At 43.0% G+C, this 7,419-nt stretch overlaps 1 protein-coding gene and 1 pseudogene across 1 annotated transcript in view; one reads left to right on the top strand and one right to left on the bottom strand.

Annotated features, from left to right (window-relative positions):
- pacsin1b (protein kinase C and casein kinase substrate in neurons 1b) overlaps window positions 1-7,419 on the bottom strand; it is a 14,823-nt gene that overhangs the window by 4,607 nt on the left and 2,797 nt on the right.
- LOC133162367 (small ribosomal subunit protein eS10-like) overlaps window positions 1,465-7,419 on the top strand; it is a 6,889-nt pseudogene continuing 934 nt past the window's right edge.

A 7,419-nucleotide genomic window follows, 5' to 3' on the forward strand; every position in this document is an offset into this window, starting at 1 on the left:
ACTTGTTCAATATGAATGATTTTAAACACTTTTTTTTGCAGTCTTGCCACCATCCAACCATTTACAGTCAATCTGAGGTACACAACAGGTATCTGAGTCCTAAAGGGAGTCTATTTATGACTTTTAAAGACGTTGCGATATTAACTAAAAACGCATTAAGCCGCATACGGTATGAAAACTGAATGATAGTAATCCCGTTTCCACAGAGCTCCCAGCTGAGGCGGTTCAGCGGGGATTCATTTCGGCTGTCTCCGGCGGCGGCGGCTAATCCTCCAAACTATCATTTTTCCTGTCGTTCTCACCTCCCAGGAAACTGGTCGGTGTTCTCCTCCAGGCTGCGACTCGTCATAGGCGCCAGACATGGTGGCGGTCGGGGTGGGGGCACGGCGTCTTTGTAGCTCCTCTCAAGCGCGAAGGAGGGAGTTGAGAAAGCATATGAAAATCCCGCATCATAAGAAGATTCGCTCTAATGCCGCATTGCGAATATTTTAATCTCTAGGGTTTGCGTACTTAGTAAATTTATATCGTGCTTGTATTCCTTTCACAGGTAAAGCTGCTTTTAAAATATCAGAAATATCATGCATCAATTTTTCAGGATTAGTTTGTCTCATCCTGAACTATTTACAATTAATTGTGACAAGCTGATAAAAGGTAGAAAGTTTCAATTTAGAGCTGAAACTTCAAGAATCAAGCAGCTTCTTCACCCTGGAATGCCGGAAAGATCTCATATATGGAAAAGACCGGCTATTAATCTTCACTCTGACAATTCCTATGGGGACAAGAGGAGCCTAAACTTGCAGAGTCACCGACTGTCGTCACAAGGCGCAAGCCTGATGTCGCAAATTAATCGAGAGACTCTAAGAGGTTGACGATATCCTTCCAACAATGTCATCCAACACTTACATTGTGCAAATGTTTATTCATGGACAAAATCGTGTCAGAAAAGCACCTTAGCATGATGCAAAACAAGGCAAACAGAATCAAACATTCGTTCTCAAACGCAGTGTCTGTTCAATCAAATGGTTTTGCATTTCGTGTCCGTTAGATCCGACTCAAACTACTTCAATGCATCGCAGGTTCAAATATTTCGAGGATAGTGTGGAGAGGCAAACCATACTTAAGATGTTTTGGATAGATCTGTGGGTTGGGGGTGGGGCGGTCACACTGGTGGAATTTGGGTCAACTATCGGGACTCGTGTGACAATGAAGGGGGGCGAGAGAGTAGTCCACTGGGGTGAGAGAGATGCGAGCGAGAGAGAGTATTTTCCCCTCCAAATTTCAAATCCAGTTGCTGGCTTTGGGCGTAAGACACACACTGTTAATCAAGAGCCTCACACCGAGAGGAGCCTTTGATTGGCCAAGCCTACAGATTCTTCCACTTTTAAACCATTACCAAGCGGATAACACAGAAGACAACAAAGGCGTGCTGCTCACCCCTTCGTGTGGGGACACCAGGTTCAGAGAATGAACCACAACTACCCATATGGTGAGCTAAAGGCATCAACTCGACCAGGACAAAGACAACACAGCCCCTGCTCGAACATAGCTTACCCCCATGTCCTCCATTCGCGCCGGCCCAGGCTTGCAGCCAGGGAGAGAAAAGAAGACACGTGGTCTGGGACAACAACCTCCAATTTGGACCATCAACAGTCCAGCGAGGGAAAGGAACCGGAACCGACCCGAAGCACTAACGTGTGTGTTTGTGTATCTCAGCGAGAGAGCGATAATCCCGCGATGTTTAGCTTGAGTGGTTCTGACAGAGCGCTGAAGCCAGAGGACACAGGGGGTGAAATGAGGCGGTCGGGTGGAGGGGGGGGGGGGGTACTTGGTGGTGTTGTGCTTGGCTGTGAAGCTGGTTACACCTCCTAGACTCCTCAGGTTTTGTTTTGATGTATAAGTCATCCTCTTAAGGATGGCCTTGAAAACTGGACGATTGAAGAAGCAGCCCCTTGCTCATTTTCTCGCCTGCTTGTGACTCAACTCATTTAGGCACTTGGATCTGCAGTGTAATTCCTGATTTATGTAGATAAAAAAGAACGATATATAGACTCTAAAAAACATAATATAGTCTTTGGAGCATAGTATGAAAAACATGGCGGAAGTCGTTTGAATGCTCCAGAGCAGCGTTTTGAGAGGCTGATTACACAGAGGGTGGAGGAGATGTGTGCCACAGATAAAGGCTTGCAGAGATATATACGGTGGTCATAAAGCCGGGGAGAGTCAAGCCGTCACACTGAAGATATTTCGAGTCAAGAATTGATCGCGGGTCTGTGGTAGAACGCGCTCAAGGGATTCAAACAACAAGATATGTTGCTACCATTTAGTTGCAAATATTACTGACACGTCTTCAAATTTCCTAATAACAATTTTTAGCCGTCTGACTATTTTATTGGCTTAAATATTTCATTAGTGCTGAGTCACGATGGCAGTGGAAAGACCCTCTTGAGAATCACTTTTAAGTGAGCCTCAACATGACAAATAACCCATCAATTTGCTGCAAGAGTGAGTCATCATAAAGATCCCCACACAAACAAACAAATCAATTCATCAATAAATACTAGCTGGGCAGCTAGGATAGGTTAAAAAAAAAAAAAGTTCATCAAGAGATTTGAAGGACGCTTTACTCAAACAGCAAGGTTCTGACTCAAGATCAAACTCTGAACTGTGGAAGCGGGCGTGCTAAACTAGTTCACATTTCAGCAAGTAGCATAAAAAATCATTTAAAAGAAAACATGACAAGGATGAGACAAGATACCTGTATAAATATTACAAGTCTACCCTCCAGATGTCGCTGCTGCTCGTCTCGGACTGTGCTGCTATGCAACACACCTTCAACACACCCACACGCAACACACTCACACACTGCAAGAGGAACTTTGCTATTTCATTGCAAAGACGCAATCAAGCCCATCAATAATTAGCAAGGAGGCTCACCGGAGGAAGAACACAAGGAAAGACGAGGGGAGACATGGTGACGTGGCGCATGAGTCACTATCGGGTCGGCTGCCAACAGATAGGGGGGGAGGGACAAACTATGAGAATAGATTCTCATAGATTCTATTTTCAAATGCATGTCTTCTCAAAACAAACAGGACTTTACAATGAAGGGCCCTTCCTAAAACTGTTCCCACAAGCTCAACACATAAAATGGTCCTAACCTAACCTCTGATGGATTCATTGATTGATTAGAGAGTGTCTAATACAGATGAAACACACACAAGCACTCATAGGACAGATGCTCTTGCCATCTGCGTGTCATCTAATCAGATTTCTTCCGCTGGGTGGGTGGGCTTGCATCCAATCTGACCTCTGTGGTTCCTTCCCGCCATTGTGCAAACTAAGTTATGACCATCGCAAATTTGAGCAGAGCGGCTTCGACTCGAGGGTCAATCTCTTTGATATTGATAGGCAATTTCAAATAAAGATACAATTCAGTGTGAATGATTCGTCAGTCATCAACCATTCCCTTCCACGCAATGAGAATCAATTACATGCATGCAGGTGTCACCATGGCAACACCAAGCTTTCCTGTCCCTCCGGTGACTTATTTCTTGAATTGAATCAAATAAGCCATCACCATAAATGACAATGAGGTTTATAAAATAGAAACCATCTTCAGTCGCGGTTACATTTGAAAAAACACTCAGGCCAAACAGCTTCTGGCAAGAATCAATGAACCTATGGATTCATTTAATAAAAGTTATATTGTAAGTGTACATAAGGGTGGCTGAAGCCTTTCAGTGTAATGTAGTCAATACATAGCCTCAGAACACGTCCCATTTAAGTACAATGAAGACATGAGCTGGTAATGGCCTCCACCATACTGTATTAATAATAAAACTATCCATGCTATTAGGCCAAGGGAAAGAAGAGCTATGGGGGGTTTTTTTTGTTTGCTCCAGTCAGCCTCAGCTCTTGATAAGCGGCACATACGTGATTACTTGGGTGCATGAGATGGTAAGTGTTTAGGCCTTGGTGAGGTCTACTTTGTAAGTAGTAGTAAATAGTTCAAATTCCAACGTGTGACAAACCTTGCATGTCTAGTGGGATGACAACAACAACAACAACAACAACATCAACAACAACAAAGAGCCCCAATACAGCTATTGTAATTGTCAGAATGAGCTCTAAATTTGTACCCAACAGTCTGTATGCACTTTAGTAGTCCTTAAAGAGAGAAGAGTGAGTGGCAGATGTGACACTGTGACCTCAGGAGAGACAGAATGGATGATTGTGTCCCTCGTGAGTAACGTATGTCAAAAAAAGACACTTTGGGGTAGACTCTTATCATTACGTTAATTGCCGGTGGACGCCCTGTCTGTCTGTTCCATGTAACTGAATGACATGACAGTCAAATCATCCCATGAGACACTTCTCCTCTAAAGTAAGTCGCAACAAATACATCAATACATTACGCAAAAAAATATATTTTTACAATCTTTTCAGACTACAGATCACAAATAATGCAACCATGAATCTTTTAATTAATTGTAAGGAAAAAAATACTGTGTTAGTAAGTAAATGGATACAATAAAGTGGTAGAAGCATGAGACTACTTTCAGCCAATCAGCAAAGACAAGTAAAATAGAGTGCCGAAATTCAATCCCTATCTGACTGAATGAATACGGGCCTTGGGTAAAAATGTTCCACGATATAAAAGGGGGAAAAATGAAGAAAAAAGACTCACAATATAATACTAAAAAAATCGCAAGGCATTAATATTTTTTTTATAATCCCAAAATAAGCAATGCATGTTGAATGTCAGAGCTTGGTGATCTGTTCATTCTTATAATTTTTGCAGGCCTACTCATGCTGGTGATCTGTTTTCATCTTATAATTTTTGCAGCTACTCCATGCAGCGAATATGCAACAACATAAGCAACAGGGATTCATCTTACATGTGTGCCACTGTAAAAGTGAGCTGCTTGAGCTACTAAAACATTGCGTGATAGGCCTACGCTGTGACATTTCAGACCTGCGGACAGAGCCCAACCGGGCGGCACAACATGGAGGTCAGACGCGATGCACAAATGTTTCATTTTTTTTTTTTTTTAATTTTTTCGTGCTTTACCATTAATCCGTCTTTCATGAATCTGCAATGAATTACTTTAAATGGGGAAATTGAAACTAGTGACACCGGCAAGCAGCAGAATATCGCGTTGGCTCAAAGGACACCTCCCAGAAACCCCTCGAATCATAATGTCTGCAAAAGTGTTAGATGATTATATTTATTATTATTATGATGATAGCTATTATTATTTCCATTCATTCTTTTCCATGTATACCTGTATTGGGATTCCCATTCTCACAGGGCAGCGGGCAATGTCGCTTCACCAAGAGTTCGATGAAGTTTCCTTTTCATCGTACTCACAGCACACGTGAAGATGATTGCAAGCTAGCAGCTAATGGTTATAATCATATTGAACGATTGAAAAATATTACATACCAACAAGTACGATCACTTGATCGCTCAGTCCTGCAAGACGGGCAGCATCGTCAGACGCTTGGGGGGGCTGACTACAAGCTAGAGAGGACAAATCGCATTTCCGGAGCTCTTTGTCTGCTCCAAAATAAAGTAGAACTTTTATATGGTTCATTTCAAAACAAAGTAATACGCAACCCTCAGGGGACCCCGCTGAACTGGCCCCTACTTTTCTTTTTATAATAGGCCACACTTCAATGAGAAAGATAGGCACGTTAATTTAGGTCCACAACAGACAGCATGGAAATGTGGACATCTTATAGACTTTACAAGGTCAACTGATATGACTCTCCGACTCACAACGTGTCCAAAATAAACTACCCAGTTGACAATTGATTGTTTCTGAGACCAATCACAGTTAGGGTTTCAAAAAATAAAAATACAAAACAAACTAAAATTGCCAATAATTCTCACTTACCAAAAGTCCAACATTTTCTCCATTACATATACCCGCAAGAAATAGAATATTTTTCTCATGGTATTTTGATATTTTTTGCCCAAAGTTCTGCATGCAGTTCCACTCCCACGGCGAATTGAGGGCGACATCCGGAAAGAGGTTCTGAGCGGGACAATAAACGCTTCCTATCACGACATCGTTCTTTCCGGCTCGGTCTCTCTCAAGCGCAAAGGTAAAGATGTGACCGGTGTCAAATCTAAATAAATCGAGAACATCGCGAGTGTAATAAATCCTGCCACATCCAACTCTTGTATGCCTTCGGCTTGAGCGATCTGATGTGATTTCGAGCGTGACAGTTGTAACCCCGCTGATATAAAGTACGAGAGATACGATGTTCACCAATGCTGCCATTTTCCTGGCTGAATTGGTCTTCCTCGTTATGTGTGCCGAGCGTATGCAAAATGTGAAACAAATGACAGTCACTGAGATCGTTTTGGGCTAAGGCTTATTGTTTGGCTACTCCGAAAGCACATACGTCAGCCACACTAGCGAGTGAACCGATAAGGCTAGCATGCTAACGGCGCTCTGTCTCCTCTTCGAGCAGATGCTGATGCCAAGAAGAATCGAATTGCCATCTACGAGCTCCTCTCAAGGAGGGAGTCATGGTGGCTAAAAAGGACGTCCACCTGCCCAAGCATCCCGAGCTTGCTGACAGGGAACGTGCCCAATCCTTCATGTGATGAAAGCTATGCAGGTGAGGAATGATCCGACCCCTCCCCTATTATAAATCACTTTGAGTAGACAGTAAACCCTTAGGTTTAATGATTAAATCGATGCAAGTGAGTGAGGCCTATGACTTCTGAATTCCTCCGACTGATTTGAACTTGACATGGCATGCTCCATGCCTTCGCAGTCCCTGAAGTCATGCGGCTACGTCAAGGAGCAGTTTGCCTGGCGCCACTTCTACTGTACCTCACCAATCGAGGGCATCCAGTACCTAAGGGACTTCCTTCACTGCCCTCAGGAGATCGTGGCCAGCCACTCTGCGTCGCCAGACGCCCCCCCCCCGAGACGCCAGGCCCAGGCCCAGGGTAAGCCTGATTAAATAAAAGATTCAGTTATTCCGTGAATTCTTCCATTTCAAATAGTTGGGGCTTGTCACCGCAGTGAGAAGTTGTATGTATAGAGTTAGTGTGATGAAATGCAAGATTTTGACAAACCCCCAAAATGCACTTTGCAATATTTTACAACGGCTTGTATTGTCACTGTATCTTCTTTGCACAGCAATTTATAACTTTCATAATAAAATTGCATTACTTACATCACTGTCCAAAATAAATACATAGCAGATTGTGACAAGTGTGCAATGCTGACTTGCAGCGTTCATAGCGATCACTTAAAAGATATCCTGGATTCTGAACCTAGCCCTAAATCATAAATATTACAGTATACATTGCATATTATTATTATTACCCAATGTGCTAGTGAAATAGCAATGAAATCCTCATGTGCCTTGCAGGAGCAGAAGGAGACAGGCCTG

The sequence above is a fragment of the Syngnathus typhle genome, linkage group LG11 (assembly GCF_033458585.1).
Source record: "Syngnathus typhle isolate RoL2023-S1 ecotype Sweden linkage group LG11, RoL_Styp_1.0, whole genome shotgun sequence".
Classification (NCBI taxonomy): domain Eukaryota; kingdom Metazoa; phylum Chordata; class Actinopteri; order Syngnathiformes; family Syngnathidae; genus Syngnathus; species Syngnathus typhle.